At 43.0% G+C, this 13,386-nt stretch overlaps 1 pseudogene; it reads left to right on the top strand.

Moving 5' to 3' along the window:
* Window positions 1–125: 125 nt before the first annotated feature.
* Window positions 126–6,056, top strand: LOC141279712 (ras-related protein Rab-9A-like; annotated as a pseudogene).
* The last annotated feature ends 7,330 nt before the right edge of the window (window positions 6,057–13,386 follow it).

Below are 13,386 nucleotides of genomic sequence, written 5' to 3'. Positions count from 1 at the left end.
ATATTTTATTGTAACTCAAATATTACTGACCTTCACAGTCTATGGCTACAGAGAGGTTCCGTCGATAGCAGTAGCCCAGGGCTTTTCTACTGTGCCCCTTCTGGGTCCTTTAGAACTCTGCAACTCTGCTTGCACACATGCTGTCATTTGTAGAAGTCCCCAAAGAAGAGCTCCTCATGGGACACAGATCAGCCAACGCCAAGGTTCCACCTTGCTCTTCCCCTCCTGCAGTGGTGGCCCTGCGCTGAGATCCAGCACTTAGGGAGCATGGGGCTCCTGCAAGAAGGGTAATGTCCAGCACGGCACACCCACAGTCCTTCCCTGGAAAATAAGCAGTACCCCAAAGGAAGTATAACCTACGGAGATTCAATTCTGCCTCCTAACATTCAATCATCTCACCATTTTTTGTCTGTGTTTTTTGATTTTTTAAAAATTGCCATCTGAGGGCTTCCCTGGTGGCGCAGTGGTTGAGAGTCCACCTGCCGATGCCAGGGGACGCGGGTTCGTGCCCAGGTTCGGGAAGATTCCACATGCCGCGGAGCGGCTGAGCCCGTGAGCCATGGCCGCTGAGCCTGCGCGTCCGGAGCCTGTGCTCCGCAACAGGAGAGGCCACAGCAGTGAGAGGCCCGTGTACCGCAAAAAAAAAAAAAAATTGCCATCTGAAAGGTAGAAGAGGGAGGATTACAGGAAGTACCTCTAAGATTATACTAATGGCAAAGAGCATATTTCCTCCCTGAGCTCTCATTTGTGGACTCATTAATGTTTTCCCTCTTAAATTTATTTTTTCTTTCTAAATACATATATGTAAAATGTGTCAGTTATTAGAAATGACATGCATAATTATAATAAAGTCTTAATTTACTTTTGAATCTTGAGAGACAATATTTATTAGCATAATCTGTTTTAAATTTTTTATTTTATGTTGGAGTATAGTTGATTCACAGTGTTGTGTTAGTCTCAGGTGTACAGCAAAGTGATTCAGTCATACATATACATATATCCATTCTTTTTCAGATTCTTTTCCTGTATAGGTTATTACAGAATATTGAGTAAGGTTTCCTGTGCTCTACAGTAGGTCCTTGTTGCTTATCTATTTTGTATATAGTAGTGTATATACATTAATCCCAAACTCCTAATTTATCCCTCCCCGCCTCTTTCCCCTTCGATAACCATAAGTTTCTTTTCTAAGTCTGTGAGTCTGTTTCTGTTTTGTAAATAAGTTCGTTTGTATCATTTTATTCCACAGATAAGTGATATCATATAATGTTTGTTTTTCTGCATCTGATTACTAGCATATTCTTGAAAATTTAAATTTATTTTGTTGGTTGATGTGAACTGTCCCCTAAAATTATACACTACTAACCCTTTATTTATGAAAGAATTTCATATTCTCAAAATGCCTTTTACTCTTTCTTGGAAAGAGTTTTTATACAACCGTGAGGGGTTTTTGAAACTTTTAGGTGATTATTGTATAATTAAAAGCTAATAGTTATTAAAATGGGAACATTTCCATTTGAACAAAGTATTAATGCATTCAGGTCATTGTTGCTTTGATGAGTTTTATGAGTGTCATACTTCTACAATAAGCTGTAGAAGATAAAGTGTCAGCATAGAAGACCCTTGCAAAATAATAAAAATGTGTAATAATAAAAATGTATGATGCCATCCTAGTACAGAAAGTTGCTAGCAAAATTTATTCAACAGATTTTAAAAAATTTTTATATTCATATTTTTAAGTTGTTTTTTATGAGCTACACCTGCACATATGGTCAAACATCTACAGTGCTTATTACAGAGGAAAAAAGAACAGTGCCCTGCCCTATTCCTCTCCCCAGTCGCCCAGTTCATCCTTTTTAGCAGACTATTTTGGTGTTCACCTTCATTTTTTGTAAATAACATGAGTTTGGGGCATTATCCTCTAATTTTACACTGTGGAGAAGGAAGATTTAGCTCTGTTCTCCCTGTTTCCCACCGCACACACACACACACACTCCCCACGCATTCCCATCCCTTCAGTGTAGGCCTAACATCAGGTAAGTATAGGGTTGGTCAAAAAGTTCGTTCAGTTTTAAGTAAAAATAAGACACATTTTTCATTTTCACCAAGAACTTTTTTTTTTTTTAACATCTTTATTGGGGTATAATTGCTTTATAATGGTGTGTTAGTTTCTGCTTTATAACAAAGTGAATCAGTCATACATAAACACATGTTCCCATATGTCTTCCCTCTTGCGTCTCCCTCCCTCCCACCCTCCCTATCCCACCCCGCCAAGAACTTCCTTGAACAACGTATTCATTAACTGAACGAACTTTTTGGCCAGCCAACGCAGTACTTGAATATGTTCATTACCATGTGTATGTCCAAGCTACTTACACCATGAGGTAAACCATGATTAATTTTACTTCTCATACAGGTTTTCCTTCATATTTAAATTTTTTTTCTTTTTTTTAAAAAATTTATTTATTTTTGGCTGCGTTGGGTCTTGGTTGCTGCGCGGGCTTTCACTAGTTGCAGCGAGCGGTGGCTACTCTTTGGTTGCGGCTCATGTACTTCTCATTGTGGTGACTTCTCTTGTGGAGCACGGGCTCTAGGCGCGTGGGCTTCGGTAGTTGTGGCTCACAGGCTCTAGAGCACAGGCTCAGTAGTTGTGGCACACGGGCTTAGTTGCTCTGCGGCATGTGGGATCTTCCCAGACCAGGGCTCGAACCCGTGTGCCCTGCGTTGGCAGGCGGATTCTTAACCACTGGGCCACCAGGGAAGTCCCTTCATATTTTGATGTCTGAAAACAATCTTGTACACGCCTTGTCTTAATATACCTCCAATTAGTCACTATTATCGTTGTTCTACGGACTTAATGCTTCCTTCTGCTTCTCACACGTTCATCAGTGCCCCTTCTTATGGCTGCCTCTTGCGTCCCCGCACCGCCCCCCGACTTCCTCCTGGGTTTAACTTCCCTCTTCCTGAGAGGGAAATGTGAGGAGATCTCTCAGCAAAGGTTTGTGGTAAACTACCTTTTTTTCTCTGTGAATTTCATTTCCTCCTCATTCTGGAGCTAGAATTTAACTGAGAACGGAAATTTAGTTTAATGGCAATTCTTTCAGAAGTTCGAGGGTCAGCAGTGCCACCGACGCGTCCTGCCTGCCGGGTCCTTGACCAGACAGGAGCTCCCAAGGCTTCCACCGTGTGGCCGCGAGAAACTCCCTGCACTCCTATAATGAGCCCGGCACAGTGGTGAACCGCTTTCCCTGTTGTCCGTGTCCAGGTGAATCTTCCAGACAGTCCTAGAGACAATGATGATGTTTGAACTGAACAATTAAAGGGTCTGAAATCAGAGATCTTGAGATTAATAATGGCAGGAAAATCATCGCTTTTTAAAGTAATTCTCCTTGGAGATGGTGGAGTTGGAAGAGTTCTCGAATGAACAGATATGTGACTAATAAGTTTGATACCCAGCTCTTCCATACAATAGGTGTGGAATTTTTAAGTAAAGATTTGGAGGTGGTTGGACATTTTGTTACCATGCAGATTTGGGACACGTCCGGTCAAGAGCGATTCAGAAGCCTAAGGACGCCATTTTACAGAGGGTCTGACTGTTGCCTGCGTTGATGATTCTCAAAGCTTCCAGAACTTGAGTAACTGGAAAAAAGAATTCATATGCGGATGTGAAAGAGCCCGAAAGCTTTCCTTTTGTGATTTGGGGTAACAAGGTTGACATCAGAGAGCGGCAGGTGTCTGCAGAAGAAGCACCAGCCTGGTGCAGGGACAACGGCGACTATTCTTTGCAACAAGTGCAAAAGATGCCACGAATGTCGCAGCGGCCTTTGAGGAAGCAGTTCGGAGAGTGCTTGCTACCAAGGATAGGTCAGATCACTTGATGCAGACAGACACGGTCAGTCTGCATCGAAAGCCCAAGCCCAGCTCATCTTACTAGTGAAGTTAGAGAGGTTGCCTGTGCGATCTAACCAGCTCACATACATGCACAGATAAGCACAGGGTGGAGAAGAGAATTAGCGTTTGCAGCAATGGATCATGTACTCATGAAATTAAACTAACCATATTGCTGCCTTGTTGGTGGCAGAAGGGACACATCCACTCACAGGAGAAGCTACTTAGTAATGGCACCTTACCTTTATAAATTGTTAACGGTTGTCTAATAATGTTTAAATATGCATGTTACAGAGCTAATAAATGAGATGACCAAGGCTTTATAATTAAAACACTTGAGTATTCTAGAAGTTACTGTCTTTCCCCGGGAAAATGGAGAACTATTTTTTCTATGTGTATATTTTTATGCAATTAGCATTCTGTTTCTGGTTCAGAGAAAACATGTCCTAAAGCAATGTTAGATATTAAAGATTAAAATCCAATGCATTTGCACTGTAAAAAAAAAAAAAGGGGGGGGGGCTTCCCTGGTGGCGCAGTGGTCAAGAGTCCGCTTGCCGATGCAGGGGACACGGGTTCGTGCCCCGGTTCGGGAAGATCCCACATGCCGCGGAGCGGCTGGGCCCGTGAGCCATGGCCGCTGGGCCTGCGCGTCCGGAGCCTGTGCTCCGCAACGGGAGAGGCCACAACAGTGAGAGGCCCGCGTACCGCAAAAAAAAAAAAAAAAAAAAAAAGAAGAAGAAGAAGAAGGTCGAGGGTCTATTTCATGGCCTACGTTGTTGCTGTTGAGAAGTCTGCTTTCGGTTGACTGGCTCCTTGGGACGTCTTCTCCTTTCTACTTTTCAGATTTTTCTGTCTTTCTTTTGTTCAGTTTCTGTGTCTAGGGGTAAGTTTGTCATTATTTATCCTGTTCAGTACCTGTGTTTCTTGAATCTATGCTTGCTACCTCTTATCAGTTCTGGAAAACTCAGACTCAGTGTCTCCTAAAATACTGCTTCTCTCAATTTTCTCGTTTCTCCTGGAACTCCGGTAAGTCATATTTTGGAGCTTCACGTTCCATTCTTCAGGTGTCTTAATTTTTCTCCGCTTTTCCATTTCATTATCTCTCTGTCATTTACATTTATTTCCTCAATTCATAAACTGTCTCTGCATCTGCATTTAATCTATTGTTTGACCAAGTCAATAAGACTATTTTCATTTATATTTTTATGTCTAGTTCTACTTGGTTCTTAGCACTAGATTTTCGTGTTCTTTTCTTTCCTTTTCGTTCTTTAATCATTTAAAAATTCCCATTTTTAGTCTCTTTTAGATTGTTCTATAGTTGAAGTTCTTGGGGTTGTACTCGTCCAGTTTGTGTCTTCCGGTGTGCAAGGGGATCATTCCTTCATGTGTTTTTAGTAACTTATTTTGAGCTCCTCTTCAGCAGGGCTTTTTGAGAGCATTCTATGCAGTGCTTCAGCCAGGGAACCCAGATGTAATACCGGTCTAATACCATTTTATATTTATTTTTTGGCTTGGGGGTTCGTACCCATAAACGAAAACATTATCCATACATTAGGCCAGGGATTCTGTTTCTCAGAAGGATTCCCAGGAAAAGCTCCCCTCCTATCTCCTGTGCCACTGGGTGGTTTTCCCCCAACTTATCCTTTCTCGGAATATGCATTCCTCACAGGGACCTGGCTGTATTCCAGTCTCAGTCTCGACTCTCACAGCCACTCAGGCTTTAAAGAGTAAAAAAAAAATTCCTTGAGTAGGTCAGTGTACTCATCCGTTTTCTTGTGAAACTGAAAAAAAAAAAAAAAAAATTCTGACCACTCATAGTGCCACTGGCAGAAATGTAATTGTTTTTTAACATGATAGCTTACAATATGGTGAAGCTCAGGGCGAGTTATACTCATCAGCTATAAATTTAAGATGAAAATTTCAAAAACTCCCATAGCAAACCTGCAGTGCCTCTACGAATTTACCCCAGAAGATAGCATAACAAGGAAGGTGATGTGATCCTGGTGCATGCTTCAGGAGGAGAGAATGAGGCCTTTGAGGAAAACATAGCCCCTGATAGCTCTTGACCTTCTTGGGGGAAAAAAAAAAGAGGACCCCCCCCCCCCGGGGTCTCATTTATTGGAGGAAATAGCCGTTTTCTCATTTCTTTAATTTTCTGTATTTATGTATTTTGCCTTATCTGTAAGAGGACATCCTTAGATTCTGCCTAAAGATAGAAACCTGGATCTGATCATCCCTTGAGGCTCTTCCCAGCTCCAAGATTTTAAGTCATTGTTAGCAGCAGCAGCAGCATTGTTGATACTTACACTGCACTAGGCAATGTGCTCGGCACTTTTACGTGTATTGTCTCATTTATTCCTGATAACAATCCTAAGGTGGGTTCTTGTTCCCAGTTTTCAGACCAGGAGTCTAGAAGCTCAGGGAGATTAAGGTCTCACCACTAAAGGTCACACAACTAAAACCTGAGTCAGGGTATGAATCAAGGTCTTCCTGTTTCTAGAGCCCATGGTTTTCACTGAGCACAAAGGTGTGAGGTCATTGCTCTCCCAAGAGACCTAGAAGGAAGTATCTGAAATTAGTCCCCATTCCTATGAGATACAAGGTGATACTTAGAGGGTAGAAGCAGTACTCACTCTTCACTCCCTTAGATGGACAGCTCCCTGAGGAGAGGAGGTAAGTCACGAGGTCTCAGAGTTAGAAGGGATCCCATTGCTCTTTAGGCCCTGGGAAAATTGGATGATTTTTCCAAGGTCAAGGTCATTGACTGAGCCAAGATCAGAACAGTAGGCATTCCCATCTCCAGGGGGGCACCTTGACTTGTTTGCATTCACTGTTTCTTCTGCATAGTTCTTAGAGCCACTCACCCAGTCTCAGAATCCCTATACAAAGAGACTGCTGTGAGGGGATGGTGCTGGTGGCAATGGCTTTATTGTGATCATAAGGATGATTAGCTCTTGTGTCTTCTTTCTAATGACGTGGGAGAGAATTTACAAAAATAATATTCACTGGTGATAGCCCCGTAGTCCCCAATTAAAGATAATCTACACGGCAGTTCTCATTAGTTTAATTTTTTTGTTCTTCTGTGAATTAGAATACATTTATTTTTTTTTTAATTGCCTACTCTGACCCCCGGCAATGAAGCTGCACTTCTTTATGAATTCAGGGGACATCCAGCCCTAGAGATGCAGGAAAGTTGGCCGTGATCAGAGGCCACTCCTAGCTCCACTCCTTCCTTCACCCGTGGCTCTGAGTGTCTGAGGTTCTAGTTCTGCTACCTCGGTTATGTTTGTCCTAGAGTGCTGGACTTATCCCAAGTTTTGGACTTTGACCACAGACTTCTTTATCACACATGAGAAAAAGAAAGGATAATTGAGGATTTCCTTACTTCTATTGATAAATAGGTTCTGTTTGGTGCACATTTGAGTGGTTTATGCCAGTGTAATTCTGACTCTGCAGACCAGTCATCTGAGACATCAATCACTGAGCTTCCTTCCAGGGTCTCATTCTAAGGGAATTTGCCCCAACTTCACGAGCAACCTTAGCTGCTTACTAAATGGCAAGCGCTGTACCAGGCCTATTACATGTTGCGATATTGTGATTTATAGGAAATATATAGGGCTTCCCTGGTGGCACAGTGGTTAAGAATCTGCCTGCCAATGCAGGAGACACAGGTTCGAGCCCTGGCCCGGGAAGATCCCACATGCCGCGGAGCAATTAAGCCCGTGTGCCACAACTACTGAGCCTGCGCTCTAGAGCCCACGAGCCACAACTACTGAGCCTGCATGCCACAACTACTGAAGCCCGCGTGCCTAGAGCCTGTGCTCTGCAACAAGAGAAGCCACCGCAACGAGAAGCCCGTGCACCGCAATGAAGAGTAGCCCCCGCTCTCCACAACTACAGAAAGCCCACGTACAGCAACGAAGACCCAACACAGCCAAAAATAAATAAATAAATAAATTTATTTAAAAACAAATATATATATATATATATATATATTTGGTCATTCAGATGTATTTCTCATATATGTTTGGTCTTTGTACACAGTTTCTGGCTCACAGCTCCCCAAACCCTCAGAATTTCCTGAAGGATAAAAACAATGGTAGCATCTTTTGTTATAATATTTGATCTTTTGTCCTCAGTTCCTGAAAATGCTTCAGAGCCATAAAGGTGTAATGGGTGGCTTGTTATGAATAACAAGCGACTTTATGTTAATGAGGTGACTTTTGGAAATCAACTAAGGATTGGGGCTGGTTGCCAGGGAAACCAACCAGGAAAAGGGGTGGAACTTTCAGTCTCTTCCCCTGATTTCCAGGGAGGGGAGAGGGCCTAGAGGTTGAATCAATCACCAATGGCCAGTGAGTTAATCAATTGTGCCTGTGTGATGAAGCCTCCATAAAAACCCAAAAGGGAGGGAGTTCGGAGAGCTTCCAGGTGGGGAACAAGAATGCTTCCATGTGCCACTGTGCTGGGCCCCAAACTCCACAAGAACAGAAGCCCCTTTGTCCAAGACCTCACCCTATGTATCTCTTCAACTGGATATTGATTCATGCCCTTTAATATCCTTTGTAATAAATCAGTAATCTAGTGAGTGAGCAGATTTCCTGAGTTCTGTGAGCCACACTAGAACGTAGATTGAACCCAAGGATGGGGTCGTGGGAACCTCTGATTTATAGCCAGTGGGTCATATGTACAGGTAACAACATGGACTTGCAACTGGCCTCTGAAGTGGAGGATGGTCCTGTGGGACTGAATCCCTAACCTGTGGAATCTGATGCTATCTCCAGGTAGATAGTGTCAGAATTGAGCTGACTTGTAGGACATGCGGCTAGTGTCCAGAGAATTGCTGGTGATGTGGGGAAACCATCCCATCCCCCCGCTGCTGCCCCACATTGGAATTGGGTTCCAGAACCATAGTACGTTGATAATCCATTTAAAACTCATAATAATCTGATAGAACAGGTTTTTTTTTTTTTTTTAAATCTCTTTTTCACTTGAGGAGACTAAGATTCAGAGGCATTAAGTAACTTACCGGGTACCTTGGCCACAACGATTGGCCCTGAGATGGATATCTTATCAAGTGTCATCCAGACACACTGGCTAGTGACTTGCAATCTGGCACAAAAATCAGCACTGAACCAATCAAAAGCCTTTCTCTGGAATTTGGAGTTGGAATAGCTACGGTAGGTTCTGAAGGGTGAGAGTTGTGATCTTGTGGTGGTGAAAAAGACCTTAAAAACATAAATCACAAAGTGAAAATTTATGAAGTTTATTACAAAATTCGAGATTTTAACCTAATGAATAACACCATTATCAAAGTTAACAAATGAGTCGTATTTTCAAGTCTAAAATGAGCAGGTTAATGTCTAAATATGCAAGAAATTCCTGGAAGTCAACAAAAGGAAGATTGAAAACTGAATAATGAATGAAAGATAGAAAATTCCAGAAGATAATGCACCCTCACGGGAAGTCAGAAAAAAACAAAAATAAAACAGTAGAGATCACTTCACAGTCAGCAGGTTTCCAGAAATTAGCAAGTTTGATAGTACCTATTGTTGAGGTGAGGTGGGTGGGGTGTTACCGAATCCAAGCTCCCGCTCACCACCCCACTACAGGCCGAGGAATCAGGAGGCGAGGTATTGAGGTAAAGAATACAACTATTCGGAAAGCCGACAGACTGAGAAGATGGCAGACTAGTGTCTCTGAAAAACCATCTTATCGGGGTCTGGATGCCAGTTTCTTTTATAGAATCAGAGAGGGAAGTAAAGCAGAAAGGCAAAATAGAGAGGGAGAGGCAGTGAGGAAGTAAAGTAAAAAGGGCCATCAGTCTTGCAAAACGCGTCCTGGAATGGCCAGCCTCGGTGAGGGGATGTGTTAATTTCAGCCATTTACAGGTGGGCAGGGTCAGATTGTCTCCTTGTGAGCTGAACAAAGGCACTTTAGTTTAAGTGCCAGGCAGAGGAGCAGGGTTCCCTGAGTCCGGCCATTATGTGTGAAAGTCAAAGAAACAGATCCAACATGGAGTCTGATTTAGCTCTTCCCTGTTACAGGGGAGCAGAAATCTCAGAGCCCCTCTGGCGGAAGTGTAAATGGATATAGCCATTCTGGGGAGCAATTTGGTGGTAATTAAGGAAATTAAGTGTGCAAATACCAGCCATCCTCTCCTGGGCTGTATCTTAGGCTCTTACACGGGGAAGACTATTAGGCTGTTCATCACAGCATTGCTTTTTTCTCCCCCCTCCACACTGCGAGGCATGTGGGAACTTAGTTCCCTGACCAGGGATCCAACCCGTGCCCCCTGCAGTGGAAGCGCAGAGGCTTAACCACTGGGCCACCAGGGAAGTCCATCACAGCATTGCTTGTTGTCATAGGCAGATGGAGGTAACCCAGAAGCCCTTTGCCAAAAGAAAATATAATAAAATGCGGTGATGTGTATTGCAGAATACGGTTCTGCAATTAGAAGCTATAAACCAGATGTATATACAGCAACACAACTAGATCTTAAAAATCATGGTACTGGGTTTTAAAAAGTAAGAAACAGATCTAGTGCCATACTATTTATATATTCAAAGATCCCTCTGTATCCAAGGATACATGGAAAACACTAGAGTAGCTGCCTGCAGGGGTGAGGACAATGTGAATGAGAATTGGAGATAAATGAGAAAATATAAATAAAACAAGAAGACCTTGCACGGGCTGATGATTATGTACCTAGAATGAAGGAGTATTATTGAGTTAACTCTAAACTGGAAGCCAGAATAAAAGAAAGAACTGAAATGAGCAGGAAAATAAAGGACACGAGTAAAGCCAGCAAGCCCGCCCATAGACTGAAAAATGCGCCCCACACGCAGAGCCAAGCAAGTGGACCAGAGATGATGCATTGCCGCGGCTCCGGTTCCCATCACATCCAGCCTGCTTTAATCACCGTTCTTGGGCTTCGGAGAGATGACCCTCAAGTTCCCTATAATCACCCCTCTGGTCCTCTAAGGCACCTCAAGTGTATGTAATCCAGCAGACTGGCAGCTCTTATGAGGGCTCTCTCTCTCTCTGTCATTTTTTTTTTTTTTTTTTTTTGCGGTACGCTGGCCTCTCACTGTTGTGGCCTCTCCCGTTGCGGAGTACAGGCTCCGGACGCGCAGGCTCAGTGGCCATGGCTCACGGGCCCAGCCACTCCGCAGCATGTGTGAACTTCCCGGACTAGGGCACAAACCCGTGTCCCCTGCATCGGCAGGCGGACTCTCAACCACTGCGCTACCAGGGAAGCCCTCTCTGTCATTTTTTTTCATCCCAATCTCCCAATTCATCCCCCCCCATACACACACACCCCTTTCCCCCTTGGTATCCATACATTTGTTCTCTACATCTATGTCTTTATTTCTGCTTTGCAAATAAGATCATCTTTACCATTTTTCTAGATTCCACATATATGCGTTAATATATGATATTTGTTTTTCTCTTCCTGACTTACCTCTCTCTGTATGACAGTCTCTAGGTCCATCCATGTCTCTGCAAATGATACAATTTCATTCCTTTTTATGGCCAAGTAATATTCCATTGTATATATGTACCACATCTTCAGAATGACCATCATCAAAAAATCTACAGACAGTAGGGCTTCCCTGGTGGTGTAGTGGTTGAGAATCTGCCTGCCAATGCAGGGGACACAGGTTCGAGCCCTGGTCTGGGAAGATCCCACAAGCCGCGAAGCAACTAGGCCCGTGAGCCACAACTACTGAGCCTGCGCATCTGGAACCTGTGCTCCGCAGCAAGAGAGGCTGCGACAGTGAGAGGCCCGCGCACCGCGATGAAGAGTGGCCCCCACTCGCCGCAACTAGAGAAAGCCCACGCACAAAAATGAAGACCCAACACAGCCAAAAAAAAAAAAAAAAAAATCTACAGACAGTAAATGCTGGAGAGGGTGTGGAGAAAAGGGAACCCTCTTATACTGTTGGTGGGAACGTAAATTGATACAGCCACTATGGAGAACAGTATGGAGGTTCCCTAAGAAACTAAAAATAGGACTACCGTATGACCCAGCAATCCCACTCCTGGGCATACACCCAGAGAAAACACAATTCAAAAGCATAATTCAAAAATATACACACACCCTAATGTTCATTGCAGCACTATTTACAATAGCCAGGACATGGAAGCAACCTAAATGTCCACCAACAGAGGAGTGGATAAAGAAGATGTGGGATCTCTTTTTGCCTCCTGCCCAATAGTGGACAGAACACATCACTCTCACGTTCCCAGAAAACAGCAGTGCTAACAGAAGTATTGAGATCAACGGAGATTGTGCTGAGGAACCTGTAGAGGAGATACAAGGACGGATTTACAGCACAAACACTGCAACACAGATATCCTCAGACTCTCCAGGGGGGCCACCAAATGGATTATTTTCCTCCAGGCAGCTCTCAGTCCTCATTCTCAGGTCTTGGCTACTCCTAAACCTTCCCCTCAGGCTTCTAAATTCTCTTTTATTTATACAGGGCAATTTTATTTTGGCCCAGAGCCTCTAAACGTGCATATCCACGCCCCTGTTTCCTGGGCCACCCTAAAATGAGAAGTACTAGAGGCTTGGAGATACAGTGTAAGTCGTTCATTTGTTTTTTCTCTTTCATACTCAACCAAAAAGTCTTGTCTGACAAAAACACTAGCTCAGGGCAGAGAAAATGAAACAAAGCCCCATATGACCTGTCTGTTTGGAAAGTCTGAGCTTCTTCGTAAGGTCACTGGACTGAGGCACTGAGGACCAGGACCTTTGGATTCCACTTCCTGAAGATTACAAAGACCAGCTGGGAAACCTGTCAGACAAGTTCCTTTAACTTGTGCCAGTTTTCTCAACCACAGAACGAGAAAAACAAAGTAAGTCCTCTGTATTTCACAGGTTTGTTAAAAGGTTCAAAGGAAGATGTGTATTTTTGAAAAATAACTTTTGACTTGGGTAATGTTTGACAAGTGTTACAATGAGGCATGTGCTGCATATCGTTTTTCTTTGAGGGGGAGGATTGCGAAGAGTATTTATGGTATAATCTCATATCTGTTAAAAAAAAAGAAAGCTAAATACACTTGTCTACAAAACTGGCAGGATAAACAAAAATGTTTTACCAGTGGTTACCTACAAGATGTGATAAGAGTAAGTGAATTGGAGAGAGGGACTTTTAACTCTTTGAAAATGTTTGAATCTTTTTAAAACCAGGAGTACAGTATATACTACTTTTATAATAAACATTAGGCAATACTGCTACTGTTACTACTACTACTAGGTTGGACTACCAAACAATTTGATTTTTTTCTGGGTTAAACACAGCATGGTTCTGCCTGTCACACAAGGTGACAGAAGAAACCCTAATACCTCTGGCTTCATTTGTATCAAGGACTTCTATTTGCTCAGTTAAATTAGGGGTAATTATTCACATCCCAGTGATTCGTATTACAATTTTGTAATGAAATTCACATATGGTACCTGCGCTTAGAGTATCTTTAAGCCATCTGACCCCA

Source organism: Tursiops truncatus, chromosome 10, assembly GCF_011762595.2.
Source record: "Tursiops truncatus isolate mTurTru1 chromosome 10, mTurTru1.mat.Y, whole genome shotgun sequence".
Taxonomy (NCBI): Eukaryota; Metazoa; Chordata; class Mammalia; order Artiodactyla; family Delphinidae; genus Tursiops; species Tursiops truncatus.
This window is presented reverse-complemented; position numbering and strand designations above follow the sequence as displayed.